The sequence below is a fragment of the Myxine glutinosa genome, chromosome 2 (assembly GCF_964187855.1).
Source record: "Myxine glutinosa chromosome 2, kmMyxGlut1.1, whole genome shotgun sequence".
NCBI lineage: Eukaryota > Metazoa > Chordata > Myxini > Myxiniformes > Myxinidae > Myxine > Myxine glutinosa.
In genome coordinates, this window is record NC_136262.1 from 88,276,697 (window position 1) to 88,295,536 (window position 18,840).

The window sequence follows — 18,840 nt, forward strand, 5'->3', positions numbered from 1 at the left end:
AAGTGGTTTTTCAACACTATCACGAGTGCAAAAAGTGTTTTTTCCACACTAATACAAGTGCAAAAGTGGTTTCCTGCACCAACACAAGTGCGAAAAGTGGTTTTTCAACACTAACACAAGTGCGAAAAGTGGTTTTTCAACACTAACACAAGTGCGAAAAGAGGTTTTTCAACACTAACACAAGTGCGAAAAGTGGTTTTTCCACACTAATACAAGTGCAAAAGTGGTTTCCTGCACCAACACAAGTGCGAAAAGTCGTTTTTCAACATTAACATAAGTGCGAAAAGTGGTTTTTCAACACTATCACAAGTGCAAAAAGTGTTTTTTCCACACTAATACAAGTGCAAAAGTGGTTTCCTGCACCAACACAGGTGCGAAAAGTGGTTTTTCAACACTAACACAAGTGCGAAAAGTGGTTTTTCAACACTAACACAAGTGCGAAAAGTGTTTTTTCCACACTAATACAAGTGCAAAAGTGGTTTACTGCACCAAAAAGTGGTTTTTCAACACTAACACAAGTGCGAAAAGTGGTTTTTCAACACTAACACAAGTGCGAAAAGTGGTTTTTTGCACACTAATACAAGTGGAAAAGTGGTTTCCTGCACCAACACAAGTGCGAAAAGTGGTTTTTCAACACTAACACAAGTGCGAAAAGTGGTTTTTCAACACTATCACAAGTGCGAAAAGTGGTTTTTCCACACTAATACAAGTGCAAAAGTGGTTTCCTGCACCAACACAAGTGCGAAAAGTGGTTTTTCAACACTAACACAAATGCGAAAAGTGGTTTTTCCACACTAATACAAGTGCAAAAGTGGTTTCCTGCACCAACACAAGTGCGAAAAGTGGTTTTTCAACACTAACACATGTGCGAAAAGTGGTTTTTCAACACTAACACAAGTGCGAAAAGTGGTTTTTCCACACTAATACAAGTGCAAAAGTGGTTTCCTGCAACCAACACAAGTGCGAAAAGTGGCTTTTCAACACTAACACAAGTGCGAAAAGTGGTTTTTCAACACTATCACAAGTGCAAAAAGTGGTTTTTCCACACTAACACAAGTGCAAAAGTGGTTTCCTGCACCAACACAAGTGCGAAAAGTGGTTTTTCAACACTAACACAAGTGCGAAAAGTGGTTTTTCAACACTAACATAAGTGCGAAAAGTGTTTTTTCCACACTAATACAAGTGCAAAAGTGGTTTCCTGCACCAACACAAGTGCGAAAAGTGGTTTTTCAACACTAACACAAGTGCGAAAAGTGGTTTTTCAACACTATCACGAGTGCAAAAAGTGTTTTTTCCACACTAATACAAGTGCAAAAGTGGTTTCCTGCACCAACACAAGTGCGAAAAGTGGTTTTTCAACACTAACACAAGTGCGAAAAGTGGTTTTTTCAACACTAACACAAGTGCGAAAAGTGGTTTTTTCAACACTAACACAAGTGCGAAAAGTGGTTTTCCACACTAATACAAGTGCAAAAGTGGTTTCCTGCACCAACACAAGTGCGAAAAGTGGTTTTTCAACACTAACACAAGTGCGAAAAGTAAGTGGTTTTTCAACACTATCACAAGTGCAAAAAGTGTTTTTTTCCACACTAATACAAGTGCAAAAGTGGTTTCCTGCACCAACACAAGTGCGAAAAGTGGTTTTTCAACACTAATACAAGTGCGAAAAGTGGTTTTTCAACACTATCACAAGTGCAAAAAGTGTTTTTTTCCACACCAATACAAGTGCAATAGTGGTTTCCTGCACCAACACAAGTGCGAAAAGTGGTTTTTCAACACTAACACAAGTGCAAAAAGTGGTTTTTCAACACTAACACAAGTGCGAAAAGGGGTTTTTCAACACTAACACAAGTGCGAAAAGTGGTTTTGCAACACTAACATAAGTGCGAAAAGTGGTTTTTTCAACACTAACACAAGTGCAAAAAGTGATTTTTCCACACTAATACAAGTGCAAAAGTGGTTTCCTGCACCAACACAGGTGCGAAAAGTGGTTTTTCAACACTATCACAAGTGCAAAATGTGTTTTTTCCACACTAATACAAGTGCAAAAGTGGTTTCCTGCACCAACACAAGTGCGAAAAGTGGTTTTTCAACACTAACACAAGTGCGAAAAGTGGTTTTTCCACGCTATCACAAGTGCAAAAAGTGTTTTTCCACACTAATACAAGTGCAAAAGTGGTTTCCTGCACCAACAAAAGTGCGAAAAAGTGGTTTTTCAACACTAACACAAGTGCAAAAAGTGGTTTTTCAACACTAACACAAGTGCGAAAAGTGGTTTTGCAACACTAACACAAGTGCGAAAAGTGGTTTCCTGCACCAACACAAGTGCGAAAAGTGGTTTTTCAACACTAACACTAGTGCGAAAAGTGGTTTTTCAACACTAACACAAGTGCGAAAAGTGTTTTTTCCACACTAATACAAGTGCAAAAGTGGTTTCCTGCACCAACATAAGTGCGAAAAGTGGTTTTTCAACACTAACACAAGTGCGAAAGGTGGTTTTTCAACACTAACACAAGTGCGAAAAGTGGTTTTTCCACACAAATGCAAGTGCAAAAGTGGTTTCCTGCACCAACACAAGTGCGAAAAGTGGTTTTTCAACACTAACACAAGTGCGACAAGTGGTTTTTTCAACACTATCACGAGTGCAAAAAGTGTTTTTTCCACACTAATACAAGTGCAAAAGTGGTTTCCTGCACCAACACAAGTGCGAAAAGTGGTTTTTCAACACTAACACAAGTGCGAAAAGTGGTTTTTCAACATTAACACAAGTGCGAAAAGTGGTTTTTCAACACTAACACAAGTGCGAAAAGTGGTTTTCCCACACTAATACAAGTGCAAAAGTGGTTTCCTGCACCAACACAAGTGTGAAAAGTCGTTTTTCAACATTAACATAAGTGCGAAAAGTGGTTTTTCAACACTATCACAAGTGCAAAAAGTGTTTTTTCCACACTAACACAAGTGCGAAAGGTGGTTTTTCAACACTAACACAAGTGCGAAAAGTGGTTTTTCCACACAAATGCAAGTGCAAAAGTGGTTTCCTGCACCAACACAAGTGCGAAAAGTGGTTTTTCAACACTAACACAAGTGCGACAAGTGGTTTTTCAACACTATCACGAGTGCAAAAAGTGTTTTTTCCACACTAATACAAGTGCAAAAGTGGTTTCCTGCACCAACACAAGTGCGAAAAGTGGTTTTTCAACACTAACACAAGTGCGAAAAGTGGTTTTTCAACATTAACACAAGTGCGAAAAGTCGTTTTTCAACACTAACACAAGTGCGAAAAGTGGTTTTCCCACACTAATACAAGTGCAAAAGTGGTTTCCTGCACCAACACAAGTGTGAAAAGTCGTTTTTCAACATTAACATAAGTGCGAAAAGTGGTTTTTCAACACTATCACAAGTGCAAAAAGTGTTTTTTCCACACTAATACAAGTGCAAAAGTGGTTTCCTGCACCAACACAGGTGCGAAAAGTGGTTTTTCAACACTAACACAAGTGCGAAAAGTGGTTTTTCAACACTAACACAAGTGCAAAAAGTGTTTTTTCCACACTAATACAAGTGCAAAAGTGGTTTACTGCACCAACACAGGTGCGAAAAGTGGTTTTTCAACACTAACACAAGTGCGAAAAGTGGTTTTTCAACACTAACACAAGTGCGAAAAGTGGTTTTTTGCACACTAATACAAGTGGAAAAGTGGTTTCCTGCACCAACACAAGTGCGAAAAGTGGTTTTTCAACACTAACACAAGTGCGAAAAGTGGTTTTTCAACACTATCACAAGTGCGAAAAGTGGTTTTTCCACACTAATACAAGTGCAAAAGTGGTTTCCTGCACCAACACAAGTGCGAAAAGTGGTTTTTCAACACTAACACAAATGCGAAAAGTGGTTTTTCCACACTAATACAAGTGCAAAAGTGGTTTCCTGCACAAACACAAGTGCGAAAAGTGGTTTTTCAACACTAACACATGTGCGAAAAGTGGTTTTTCAACACTAACACAAGTGCGAAAAGTGGTTTTTCAACACTAACACAAGTGCGAAAAGTGGGTTTTCCACACTAATACAAGTGCAAAAGTGGTTTCCTGCACCAACACAAGTGCGAAAAGTGGTTTTTCAACACTAACACAAGTGCGAAAAGTGGTTTTTCAACAATATCACAAGTGCAAAAAGTGTTTTTTCCACACTAATACAAGTGCAAAAGTGGTTTCCTGCACCAACACAAGTGCGAAAAGTGGTTTTTCAACACTAACACAAGTGCGAAAAGTGGTTTTTCAACACTAACATAAGTGCGAAAAGTGTTTTTTCCACACTAATACAAGTGCAAAAGTGGTTTCCTGCACCAACACAAGTGCGAAAAGTGGTTTTTCAACACTAACACAAGTGCGAAAAGTGGTTTTTCAACACTATCACGAGTGCAAAAAGTGTTTTTTCCACACTAATACAAGTGCAAAAGTGGTTTCCTGCACCAACACAAGTGCGAAAAGTGGTTTTTCAACACTAACACAAGTGCGAAAAGTGGTTTTTCAACACTAACACAAGTGCGAAAAGTGGTTTTTCAACACTAACACAAGTGCGAAAAGTGGGTTTTCCACACTAATACAAGTGCAAAAGTGGTTTCCTGCACCAACACAAGTGCGAAAAGTGGTTTTTCAACACTAACACAAGTGCGAAAAGTGGTTTTTCAACACTATCACAAGTGCAAAAAGTGTTTTTTCCACACTAATACAAGTGCAAAAGTGGTTTCCTGCACCAACACAAGTGCGAAAAGTGGTTTTTCAACACTAATACAAGTGCGAAAAGTGGTTTTTCAACACTATCACAAGTGCAAAAAGTGTTTTTTGCACACCAATACAAGTGCAATAGTGGTTTCCTGCACCAACACAAGTGCGAAAAGTGGTTTTTCAACACTAACACAAGTGCAAAAAGTGGTTTTTTCAACACTAACACAAGTGCGAAAAGGGGTTTTTCAACACTAACACAAGTGCGAAAAGTGGTTTTGCAACACTAACATAAGTGCGAAAAGTGGTTTTTCAACACTAACACAAGTGCAAAAAGTGTTTTTTCCACACTAATACAAGTGCAAAAGTGGTTTCCTGCACCAACACAGGTGCGAAAAGTGGTTTTTCAACACTATCACAAGTGCAAAATGTGTTTTTTTCCACACTAATACAAGTGCAAAAGTGGTTTCCTGCACCAACACAAGTGCGAAAAGTGGTTTTTCAACACTAACACAAGTGCGAAAAGTGGTTTTTCCACGCTATCACAAGTGCAAAAAGTGTTTTTCCACACTAATACAAGTGCAAAAGTGGTTTCCTGCACCAACAAAAGTGCGAAAAGTGGTTTTTCAACACTAACACAAGTGCAAAAAGTGGTTTTTCAACACTAACACAAGTGCGAAAAGTGGTTTTGCAACACTAACACAAGTGCGAAAAGTGGTTTCCTGCACCAACACAAGTGCGAAAAGTGGTTTTTCAACACTAACACTAGTGCGAAAAGTGGTTTTTCAACACTAACACAAGTGCGAAAAGTGTTTTTTCCACACTAATACAAGTGCAAAAGTGGTTTCCTGCACCAACATAAGTGCGAAAAGTGGTTTTTCAACACTAACACAAGTGCGAAAGGTGGTTTTTCAACACTAACACAAGTGCGAAAAGTGGTTTTTCCACACAAATGCAAGTGCAAAAGTGGTTTCCTGCACCAACACAAGTGCGAAAAGTGGTTTTTCAACACTAACACAAGTGCGACAAGTGGTTTTTCAACACTATCACGAGTGCAAAAAGTGTTTTTTCCACACTAATACAAGTGCAAAAGTGGTTTCCTGCACCAACACAAGTGCGAAAAGTGGTTTTTCAACACTAACACAAGTGCGAAAAGTGGTTTTTCAACATTAACACAAGTGTGAAAAGTGGTTTTTCAACACTAACACAAGTGCGAAAAGTGGTTTTTCCACACTAATACAAGTGCAAAAGTGGTTTCCTGCACCAACGCAAGTGTGAAAAGTCGTTTTTCAACATTAACATAAGTGCGAAAAGTGGTTTTTCAACACTATCACAAGTGCAAAAAGTGTTTTTTCCACACTAATACAAGTGCAAAAGTGGTTTCCTGCACCAACACAGGTGCGAAAAGTGGTTTTTCAACACTAACACAAGTGCGAAAAGTGGTTTTTCAACACTAACACAAGTGCAAAAAGTGTTTTTTCCACACTAATACAAGTGCAAAAGTGGTTTACTGCACCAACACAGGTGCGAAAAGTGGTTTTTCAACACTAACATAAGTGCGAAAAGTGGTTTTTCAACACTAACACAAGTGCGAAAAGTGGTTTTTTGCACACTAATACAAGTGGAAAAGTGGTTTCCTGCACCAACACAAGTGCGAAAAGTGGTTTTTCAACACTAACACAAGTGCGAAAAGTGGTTTTTCAACACTATCACAAGTGCGAAAAGTGGTTTTACCACACTAATACAAGTGCAAAAGTGGTTTCCTGCACCAACACAAGTGCGAAAAGTGGTTTTTCAACACTAACACAAATGCGAAAAGTGGTTTTTCCACACTAATACAAGTGCAAAAGTGGTTTCCTGCACCAACACAAGTGCGAAAAGTGGTTTTTCAACACTAACACATGTGCGAAAAGTGGTTTTTCAACACTAACACAAGTGCGAAAAGTGGTTTTTCAACACTAACACAAGTGCGAAAAGTGGGTTTTCCACACTAATACAAGTGCAAAAGTGGTTTCCTGCACCAACACAAGTGCGAAAAGTGGTTTTTCAACACTAACACAAGTGCGAAAAGTGGTTTTTCAACAATATCACAAGTGCAAAAAGTGTTTTTTCCACACTAATACAAGTGCAAAAGTGGTTTCCTGCACCAACACAAGTGCGAAAAGTGGTTTTTCAACACTAACACAAGTGCGAAAAGTGGTTTTTCAACACTATCACAAGTGCAAAAAGTGTTTTTTCCACACCAATACAAGTGCAATAGTGGTTTCCTGCACCAACACAAGTGCGAAAAGTGGTTTTCAACACTAACACAAGTGCAAAAAGTGGTTTTTCAACACTAACACAAGTGCGAAAAGGGGTTTTTCAACACTAACACAAGTGCGAAAAGTGGTTTTGCAACACTAACATAAGTGCGAAAAGTGGTTTTTCAACACTAACACAAGTGCAAAAAGTGTTTTTTCCACACTAATACAAGCGCAAAAGTGGTTTCCTGCACCAACACAGGTGCGAAAAGTGGTTTTTCAACACTATCACAAGTGCAAAATGTGTTTTTTCCACACTAATACAAGTGCAAAAGTGGTTTCCTGCACCAACACAAGTGCGAAAAGTGGTTTTTCCACGCTATCACAAGTGCAAAAAGTGTTTTTTCCACACTAATACAAGTGCAAAAGTGGTTTCCTGCACCAACAGAAGTGCGGAAAGTGGTTTTTCAACACTAACACAAGTGCAAAAAGTGGTTTTTCAACACTAACACAAGTGCGAAAAGTGGTTTTTTGCACACTAATACAAGTGGAAAAGTGGTTTCCTGCACCAACACAAGTGCGAAAAGTGGTTTTTCAACACTAACACAAGTGCGAAAAGTGGTTTTTCAACACTATCACAAGTGCGAAAAGTGGTTTTTCCACACTAATACAAGTGCAAAAGTGGTTTCCTGCACCAACACAAGTGCGAAAAGTGGTTTTTCAACACTAACATAAGTGCGAAAAGTGTTTTTTCCACACTAATACAAGTGCAAAAGTGGTTTCCTGCACCAACACAAGTGCGAAAAGTGGTTTTCAACACTAACACAAGTGCGAAAAGTGGTTTTTCAACACCAACACAAGTGCGAAAAGTGTTTTTTCCACACTAATACAAGTGCAAAAGTGGTTTCCTGCACCAACACAAGTGCGAAAAGTGGTTTTTCAACACTAACACAAGTGCGAAAAGTGGTTTTTCAACACTATCACGAGTGCAAAAAGTGTTTTTTCCACACTAATACAAGTGCAAAAGTGGTTTCCTGCACCAACACAAGTGCGAAAAGTGGTTTTTCAACACTAACACAAGTGCGAAAAGTGGTTTTTCAACACTAACACAAGTGCGAAAAGTGGTTTTTCAACACTAACACAAGTGCAAAAAGTGGGTTTTCCACACTAATACAAGTGCAAAAGTGGTTTCCTGCACCAACACAAGTGCGAAAAGTGGTTTTTCAACACTAACACAAGTACGAAAAGTGGTTTTTCAACACTATCACAAATGCGAAAAGTGGTTTTTCAACACTAACACAAGTGCAAAAAGTGGTTTTTCAACACTAACACAAGTGCGAAAAGTGGTTTTTCCACACTAATTCAAGTGCAAAAGTGGTTTCCTGCACCAACACAGGTGCGAAAAGTGGTTTTTCAACACTATCACAAGTGCAAAATGTGTTTTTTCCACACTAATACAAGTGCAAAAGTGGTTTCCTGCACCAACACAAGTGCGAAAAGTGGGTTTTTCAACACTAACACAAGTGCGATAAGTGGTTTTTCAACACTATCACAAGTGCAAAAAGTGTTTTTTCCACAGTAATACAAGTGCAAAAGTGGTTTCCTGCACCAACACAAGTGCGAAAAGTGGTTTTTCAACACTAACACAAGTGCAAAAAGTGGTTTTTCAACACTATCACGAGTGCAAAAAGTGTTTTTTCCACACTAATACAAGTGCAAAAGTGGTTTCCTGCACCAACACAAGTGCGAAAAGTGGTTTTTCAACACTAACACAAGTGCGAAAAGTGGTTTTTCAACACTAACACAAGTGCGAAAAGAGGTTTTTCAACACTAACACAAGTGCGAAAAGTGGTTTTTCCACACTAATACAAGTGCAAAAGTGGTTTCCTGCACCAACACAAGTGCGAAAAGTCGTTTTTCAACATTAACATAAGTGCGAAAAGTGGTTTTTCAACACTATCACAAGTGCAAAAAGTGTTTTTTCCACACTAATACAAGTGCAAAAGTGGTTTCCTGCACCAACACAGGTGCGAAAAGTGGTTTTTCAACACTAACACAAGTGCGAAAAGTGGTTTTTCAACACTAACACAAGTGCGAAAAGTGTTTTTTCCACACTAATACAAGTGCAAAAGTGGTTTACTGCACCAACACAGGTGCGAAAAGTGGTTTTTCAACACTAACACAAGTGCGAAAAGTGGTTTTTCAACACTAACACAAGTGCGAAAAGTGGTTTTTTGCACACTAATACAAGTGGAAAAGTGGTTTCCTGCACCAACACAAGTGCGAAAAGTGGTTTTTCAACACTAACACAAGTGCGAAAAGTGGTTTTTCAACACTATCACAAGTGCGAAAAGTGGTTTTTCCACACTAATACAAGTGCAAAAGTGGTTTCCTGCACCAACACAAGTGCGAAAAGTGGTTTTTCAACACTAACACAAATGCGAAAAGTGGTTTTTCCACACTAATACAAGTGCAAAAGTGGTTTCCTGCACCAACACAAGTGCGAAAAGTGGTTTTTCAACACTAACACATGTGCGAAAAGTGGTTTTTCAACACTAACACAAGTGCGAAAAGTGGTTTTTCCACACTAATACAAGTGCAAAAGTGGTTTCCTGCACCAACACAAGTGCGAAAAGTGGCTTTTCAACACTAACACAAGTGCGAAAAGTGGTTTTTCAACACTATCACAAGTGCAAAAAGTGGTTTTTCCACACTAACACAAGTGCAAAAGTGGTTTCCTGCACCAACACAAGTGCGAAAAGTGGTTTTTCAACACTAACACAAGTGCGAAAAGTGGTTTTTCAACACTAACATAAGTGCGAAAAGTGTTTTTTCCACACTAATACAAGTGCAAAAGTGGTTTCCTGCACCAACACAAGTGCGAAAAGTGGTTTTTCAACACTAACACAAGTGCGAAAAGTGGTTTTTCAACACTATCACGAGTGCAAAAAGTGTTTTTTCCACACTAATACAAGTGCAAAAGTGGTTTCCTGCACCAACACAAGTGCGAAAAGTGGTTTTTCAACACTAACACAAGTGCGAAAAGTGGTTTTTCAACACTAACACAAGTGCGAAAAGTGGTTTTTCAACACTAACACAAGTGCGAAAAGTGGGTTTTCCACACTAATACAAGTGCAAAAGTGGTTTCCTGCACCAACACAAGTGCGAAAAGTGGTTTTTCAACACTAACACAAGTGCGAAAAGTGGTTTTTCAACACTATCACAAGTGCAAAAAGTGTTTTTTCCACACTAATACAAGTGCAAAAGTGGTTTCCTGCACCAACACAAGTGCGAAAAGTGGTTTTTCAACACTAATACAAGTGCGAAAAGTGGTTTTTCAACACTATCACAAGTGCAAAAAGTGTTTTTTCCACACCAATACAAGTGCAATAGTGGTTTCCTGCACCAACACAAGTTCGAAAAGTGGTTTTTCAACACTAACACAAGTGCAAAAAGTGGTTTTTCAACACTAACACAAGTGCGAAAAGGGGTTTTTCAACACTAACACAAGTGCGAAAAGTGGTTTTGCAACACTAACATAAGTGCGAAAAGTGGTTTTTCAACACTAACACAAGTGCAAAAAGTGATTTTTCCACACTAATACAAGTGCAAAAGTGGTTTCCTGCACCAACACAGGTGCGAAAAGTGGTTTTTCAACACTATCACAAGTGCAAAATGTGTTTTTTCCACACTAATACAAGTGCAAAAGTGGTTTCCTGCACCAACACAAGTGCGAAAAGTGGTTTTTCAACACTAACACAAGTGCGAAAAGTGGTTTTTCCACGCTATCACAAGTGCAAAAAGTGTTTTTCCACACTAATACAAGTGCAAAAGTGGTTTCCTGCACCAACAAAAGTGCGAAAAGTGGTTTTTCAACACTAACACAAGTGCAAAAAGTGGTTTTTCAACACTAACACAAGTGCGAAAAGTGGTTTTGCAACACTAACACAAGTGCGAAAAGTGGTTTCCTGCACCAACACAAGTGCGAAAAGTGGTTTTTCAACACTAACACTAGTGCGAAAAGTGGTTTTTCAACACTAACACAAGTGCGAAAAGTGTTTTTTCCACACTAATACAAGTGCAAAAGTGGTTTCCTGCACCAACATAAGTGCGAAAAGTGGTTTTTCAACACTAACACAAGTGCGAAAGGTGGTTTTTCAACACTAACACAAGTGCGAAAAGTGGTTTTTCCACACAAATGCAAGTGCAAAAGTGGTTTCCTGCACCAACACAAGTGCGAAAAGTGGTTTTTCAACACTAACACAAGTGCGACAAGTGGTTTTTCAACACTATCACGAGTGCAAAAAGTGTTTTTTCCACACTAATACAAGTGCAAAAGTGGTTTCCTGCACCAACACAAGTGCGAAAAGTGGTTTTTCAACACTAACACAAGTGCGAAAAGTGGTTTTTCAACATTAACACAAGTGCGAAAAGTGGTTTTTCAACACTAACACAAGTGCGAAAAGTGGTTTTCCCACACTATACAAGTGCAAAAGTGGTTTCCTGCACCAACACAAGTGTGAAAAGTCGTTTTTCAACATTAACATAAGTGCGAAAAGTGGTTTTTCAACACTATCACAAGTGCAAAAAGTGTTTTTTCCACACTAATACAAGTGCAAAAGTGGTTTCCTGCACCAACACAGGTGCGAAAAGTGGTTTTTCAACACTAACACAAGTGCGAAAAGTGGTTTTTCAACACTAACACAAGTGCAAAAAGTGTTTTTTCCACACTAATACAAGTGCAAAAGTGGTTTACTGCACCAACACAGGTGCGAAAAGTGGTTTTTCAACACTAACACAAGTGCGAAAAGTGGTTTTTCAACACTAACACAAGTGCGAAAAGTGGTTTTTTGCACACTAATACAAGTGGAAAAGTGGTTTCCTGCACCAACACAAGTGCGAAAAGTGGTTTTTCAACACTAACACAAGTGCGAAAAGTGGTTTTTCAACACTATCACAAGTGCGAAAAGTGGTTTTTCCACACTAATACAAGTGCAAAAGTGGTTTCCTGCACCAACACAAGTGCGAAAAGTGGTTTTTCAACACTAACACAAATGCGAAAAAGTGGTTTTTCCACACTAATACAAGTGCAAAAGTGGTTTCCTGCACCAACACAAGTGCGAAAAGTGGTTTTTCAACACTATCACGAGTGCAAAAAGTGTTTTTTCCACACTAATACAAGTGCAAAAGTGGTTTCCTGCACCAACACAAGTGCGAAAAGTGGTTTTTTCAACACTAACACAAGTGCGAAAAGTGGTTTTTCAACACTAACACAAGTGCGAAAAGTGGTTTTTCAACACTAACACAAGTGCAAAAAGTGGGTTTTCCACACTAATACAAGTGCAAAAGTGGTTTCCTGCACCAACACAAGTGCGAAAAGTGGTTTTTCAACACTAACACAAGTACGAAAAGTGGTTTTTCAACACTATCACAAATGCGAAAAGTGGTTTTTCAACACTAACACAAGTGCAAAAAGTGGTTTTTCAACACTAACATAAGTGCGAAAAGTGGTTTTTCCACACTAATTCAAGTGCAAAAGTGGTTTCCTGCACCAACACAGGTGCGAAAAGTGGTTTTTCAACACTATCACAAGTGCAAAATGTGTTTTTTCCACACTAATACAAGTGCAAAAGTGGTTTCCTGCACCAACACAAGTGCGAAAAGTGGTTTTTCAACACTAACACAAGTGCGAAAAGTGGTTTTTCAACACTATCACAAGTGCAAAAAGTGTTTTTTCCACAGTAATACAAGTGCAAAAGTGGTTTCCTGCACCAACACAAGTGCGAAAAGTGGTTTTTCAACACTAACACAAGTGCAAAAAGTGGTTTTTCAACACTATCACGAGTGCAAAAAGTGTTTTTTCCACACTAATACAAGTGCAAAAGTGGTTTCCTGCACCAACACAAGTGCGAAAAGTGGTTTTTCAACACTAACACAAGTGCGAAAAGTGGTTTTTCAACACTAACACAAGTGCGAAAAGAGGTTTTTCAACACTAACACAAGTGCGAAAAGTGGTTTTTCCACACTAATACAAGTGCAAAAGTGGTTTCCTGCACCAACACAAGTGCGAAAAGTCGTTTTTCAACATTAACATAAGTGCGAAAAGTGGTTTTTCAACACTATCACAAGTGCAAAAAGTGTTTTTTCCACACTAATACAAGTGCAAAAGTGGTTTCCTGCACCAACACAGGTGCGAAAAGTGGTTTTTCAACACTAACACAAGTGCGAAAAGTGGTTTTTCAACACTAACACAAGTGCGAAAAGTGTTTTTTCCACACTAATACAAGTGCAAAAGTGGTTTACTGCACCAACACAGGTGCGAAAAGTGGTTTTTCAACACTAACACAAGTGCGAAAAGTGGTTTTCAACACTAACACAAGTGCGAAAAGTGGTTTTTTGCACACTAATACAAGTGGAAAAGTGGTTTCCTGCACCAACACAAGTGCGAAAAGTGGTTTTTCAACACTAACACAAGTGCGAAAAGTGGTTTTTCAACACTATCACAAGTGCGAAAAGTGGTTTTTCCACACTAATACAAGTGCAAAAGTGGTTTCCTGCACCAACACAAGTGCGAAAAGTGGTTTTTCAACACTAACACAAATGCGAAAAGTGGTTTTTCCACACTAATACAAGTGCAAAAGTGGTTTCCTGCACCAACACAAGTGCGAAAAGTGGTTTTTCAACACTAACACATGTGCGAAAAGTGGTTTTTCAACACTAACACAAGTGCGAAAAGTGGTTTTTCCACACTAATACAAGTGCAAAAGTGGTTTCCTGCACCAACACAAGTGCGAAAAGTGGTTTTTCAACACTAACACAAGTGCGAAAAGTGGTTTTTCAACACTATCACAAGTGCAAAAAGTGGTTTTTCCACACTAACACAAGTGCAAAAGTGGTTTCCTGCACCAACACAAGTGCGAAAAGTGGTTTTTCAACACTAACACAAGTGCGAAAAGTGGTTTTTCAACACTAACATAAGTGCGAAAAGTGTTTTTTCCACACTAATACAAGTGCAAAAGTGGTTACCTGCACCAACACAAGTGCGAAAAGTGGTTTTTCAACACTAACACAAGTGCGAAAAGTGGTTTTTCAACACTATCACGAGTGCAAAAAGTGTTTTTTCCACACTAATACAAGTGCAAAAGTGGTTTCCTGCACCAACACAAGTGCGAAAAGTGGTTTTTCAACACTAACACAAGTGCGAAAAGTGGTTTTTCACACTAACACAAGTGCGAAAAGTGGTTTTTCAACACTAACACAAGTGCGAAAAGTGGGTTTTCCACACTAATACAAGTGCAAAAGTGGTTTCCTGCACCAACACAAGTGCGAAAAGTGGTTTTTCAACACTAACACAAGTGCGAAAAGTGGTTTTTCAACACTATCACAAGTGCAAAAAGTGTTTTTTTCCACACTAATACAAGTGCAAAAGTGGTTTCCTGCACCAACACAAGTGCGAAAAGTGGTTTTTCAACACTAATACAAGTGCGAAAAGTGGTTTTTCAACACTATCACAAGTGCAAAAAGTGTTTTTTCCACACCAATACAAGTGCAATAGTGGTTTCCTGCACCAACACAAGTGCGAAAAGTGGTTTTTCAACACTAACACAAGTGCAAAAAGTGGTTTTTCAACACTAACACAAGTGCGAAAAGGGGTTTTTCAACACTAACACAAGTGCGAAAAGTGGTTTTGCAACACTAACATAAGTGCGAAAAGTGGTTTTTCAACACTAACACAAGTGCAAAAAGTGTTTTTTCCACACTAATACAAGTGCAAAAGTGGTTTCCTGCACCAACACAGGTGCGAAAAGTGGTTTTTCAACACTATCACAAGTGCAAAATGTGTTTTTTCCACACTAATACAAGTGCAAAAGTGGTTTCCTGCACCAACACAAGTGCGAAAAGTGGTTTTTCAACACTAACACAAGTGCGAAAAGTGGTTTTTCCACGCTATCACAAGTGCAAAAAGTGTTTTTCCACACTAATACAAGTGCAAAAGTGGTTTCCTGCACCAACAAAAGTGCGAAAAGTGGTTTTTCAACACTAACACAAGTGCAAAAAGTGGTTTTTCAACACTAACACAAGTGCGAAAAGTGGTTTTGCAACACTAACACAAGTGCGAAAAGTGGTTTCCTGCACCAACACAAGTGCGAAAAGTGGTTTTTCAACACTAACACTAGTGCGAAAAGTGGTTTTTCAACACTAACACAAGTGCGAAAAGTGTTTTTTCCACACTAATACAAGTGCAAAAGTGGTTTCCTGCACCAACATAAGTGCGAAAAGTGGTTTTTCAACACTAACACAAGTGCGAAAGGTGGTTTTTCAACACTAACACAAGTGCGAAAAGTGGTTTTTCCACACAAATGCAAGTGCAAAAGTGGTTTCCTGCACCAACACAAGTGCGAAAAGTGGTTTTTCAACACTAACACAAGTGCGACAAGTGGTTTTTCAACACTATCACGAGTGCAAAAAGTGTTTTTTCCACACTAATACAAGTGCAAAAGTGGTTTCCTGCACCAACAAAAGTGCGAAAAGTGGTTTTTCAACACTAACACAAGTGCAAAAAGTGGTTTTTCAACACTAACACAAGTGCGAAAAGTGGTTTTGCAACACTAACACAAGTGCGAAAAGTGGTTTCCTGCACCAACACAAGTGCGAAAAGTGGTTTTTCAACACTAACACTAGTGCGAAAAGTGGTTTTTCAACACTAACACAAGTGCGAAAAGTGTTTTTTCCACACTAATACAAGTGCAAAAGTGGTTTCCTGCACCAACATAAGTGCGAAAAGTGGTTTTTCAACACTAACACAAGTGCGAAAGGTGGTTTTTCAACACTAACACAAGTGCGAAAAGTGGTTTTTCCACACAAATGCAAGTGCAAAAGTGGTTTCCTGCACCAACACAAGTGCGAAAAGTGGTTTTTCAACACTAACACAAGTGCGACAAGTGGTTTTTCAACACTATCACGAGTGCAAAAAGTGTTTTTTCCACACTAATACAAGTGCAAAAGTGGTTTCCTGCACCAACACAAGTGCGAAAAGTGGTTTTTCAACACTAACACAAGTGCGAAAAGTGGTTTTTCAACATTAACACAAGTGCGAAAAGTGGTTTTTCAACACTAACACAAGTGCGAAAAGTGGTTTTCCCACACTAATACAAGTGCAAAAGTGGTTTCCTGCACCAACACAAGTGTGAAAAGTCGTTTTTCAACATTAACATAAGTGCGAAAAGTGGTTTTTCAACACTATCACAAGTGCAAAAAGTGTTTTTTCCACACTAATACAAGTGCAAAAGTGGTTTCCTGCACCAACACAGGTGCGAAAAGTGGTTTTTCAACACTAACACAAGTGCGAAAAGTGGTTTTTCAACACTAACACAAGTGCAAAAAGTGTTTTTTCCACACTAATACAAGTGCAAAAGTGGTTTACTGCACCAACACAGGTGCGAAAAGTGGTTTTTCAACACTAACACAAGTGCGAAAAGTGGTTTTTCAACACTAACACAAGTGCGAAAAGTGGTTTTTTGCACACTAATACAAGTGGAAAAGTGGTTTCCTGCACCAACACAAGTGCGAAAAGTGGTTTTTCAACACTAACACAAGTGCGAAAAGTGGTTTTTCAACACTATCACAAGTGCGAAAAGTGGTTTTTCCACACTAATACAAGTGCAAAAGTGGTTTCCTGCACCAACACAAGTGCGAAAAGTGGTTTTTCAACACTAACACAAATGCGAAAAGTGGTTTTTCCACACTAATACAAGTGCAAAAGTGGTTTCCTGCACCAACACAAGTGCGAAAAGTGGTTTTTCAACACTAACACAAGTGCGAAAAGTGGTTTTTCCACGCTATCACAAGTGCAAAAAGTGTTTTTCCACACTAATACAAGTGCAAAAGTGGTTTCCTGCACCAACAAAAGTGCGAAAAGTGGTTTTTCAACACTAACACAAGTGCAAAAATTGGTTTTTCAACACTAACACAAGTGCGAAAAGTGGTTTTGCAACACTAACACAAGTGCGAAAAGTGGTTTCCTGCACCAACACAAGTGCGAAAAGTGGTTTTTCAACACTAACACTAGTGCGAAAAGTGGTTTTTCAACACTAACACAAGTGCGAAAAGTGTTTTTTCCACACTAATACAAGTGCAAAAGTGGTTTCCTGCACCAACATAAGTGCGAAAAGTGGTTTTTCAACACTAACACAAGTGCGAAAGGTGGTTTTTCAACACTAACACAAGTGCGAAAAGTGGTTTTTCCACACAAATGCAAGTGCAAAAGTGGTTTCCTGCACCAACACAAGTGCGAAAAGTGGTTTTTCAACACTAACACAAGTGCGACAAGTGGTTTTTCAACACTATCACGAGTGCAAAAAGTGTTTTTTCCACACTAATACAAGTGCAAAAGTGGTTTCCTGCACCAACAAAAGTGCGAAAAGTGGTTTTTCAACACTAACACAAGTGCAAAAAGTGGTTTTTCAACACTAACACAAGTGCGAAAAGTGGTTTTGCAACACTAACACAAGTGCGAAAAGTGGTTTCCTGCACCAACACAAGTGCGAAAAGTGGTTTTTCAACACTAACACTAGTGCGAAAAGTGGTTTTTCAACACTAACACAAGTGCGAAAAGTGTTTTTTCCACACTAATACAAGTGCAAAAGTGGTTTCCTGCACCAACATAAGTGCGAAAAGTGGTTTTTCAACACTAACACAAGTGCGAAAGGTGGTTTTTCAACACTAACACAAGTGCGAAAAGTGGTTTTTCCACACAAATGCAAGTGCAAAAGTGGTTTCCTGCACCAACACAAGTGCGAAAAGTGGTTTTTCAACACTAACACAAGTGCGACAAGTGGTTTTTCAACACTATCACGAGTGCAAAAAGTGTTTTTTCCACACTAATACAAGTGCAAAAGTGGTTTCCTGCACCAACACAAGTGCGAAAAGTGGTTTTTCAACACTAACACAAGTGCGAAAAGTGGTTTTTCAACACTAACACAAGTGCGAAAAGTGGTTTTTCAACACTAACACAAGTGCGAAAAGTGGTTTTCCCACACTAATACAAGTGCAAAAGTGGTTTCCTGCACCAACACAAGTGTGAAAAGTCGTTTTTCAACATTAACATAAGTGCGAAAAGTGGTTTTTCAACACTATCACAAGTGCAAAAAGTGTTTTTTCAACACTAATACAAGTGCAAAAGTGGTTTCCTGCACCAACACAGGTGCGAAAAGTGGTTTTTCAACACTAACACAAGTGCGAAAAGTGGTTTTTCAACACTAACACAAGTGCAAAAAGTGTTTTTTCCACACTAATACAAGTGCAAAAGTGGTTTACTGCACCAACACAGGTGCGAAAAGTGGTTTTTCAACACTAACACAAGTGCGAAAAGTGGTTTTTCAACACTAACACAAGTGCGAAAAGTGGTTTTTTGCACACTAATACAAGTGGAAAAGTGGTTTCCTGCACCAACACAAGTGCGAAAAGTGGTTTTTCAACACTAACACAAGTGCGAAAAGTGGTTTTTCAACACTATCACAAGTGCGAAAAGTGGTTTTTCCACACTAATACAAGTGCAAAAGTGGTTTCCTGCACCAACACAAGTGCGAAAAGTGGTTTTTCAACACTAACACAAATGCGAAAAGTGGTTTTTCCACACTAATACAAGTGCAAAAGTGGTTTCCTGCACCAACACAAGTGCGAAAAGTGGTTTTTCAACACTATCACGAGTGCAAAAAGTGTTTTTTCCACACTAATACAAGTGCAAAAGTGGTTTCCTGCACCAACACAAGTGCGAAAAGTGGTTTTTCAACACTAACACAAGTGCGAAAAGTGGTTTTTCAACACTAACACAAGTGCGAAAAGTGGTTTTTCAACACTAACACAAGTGCAAAAAGTGGGTTTTC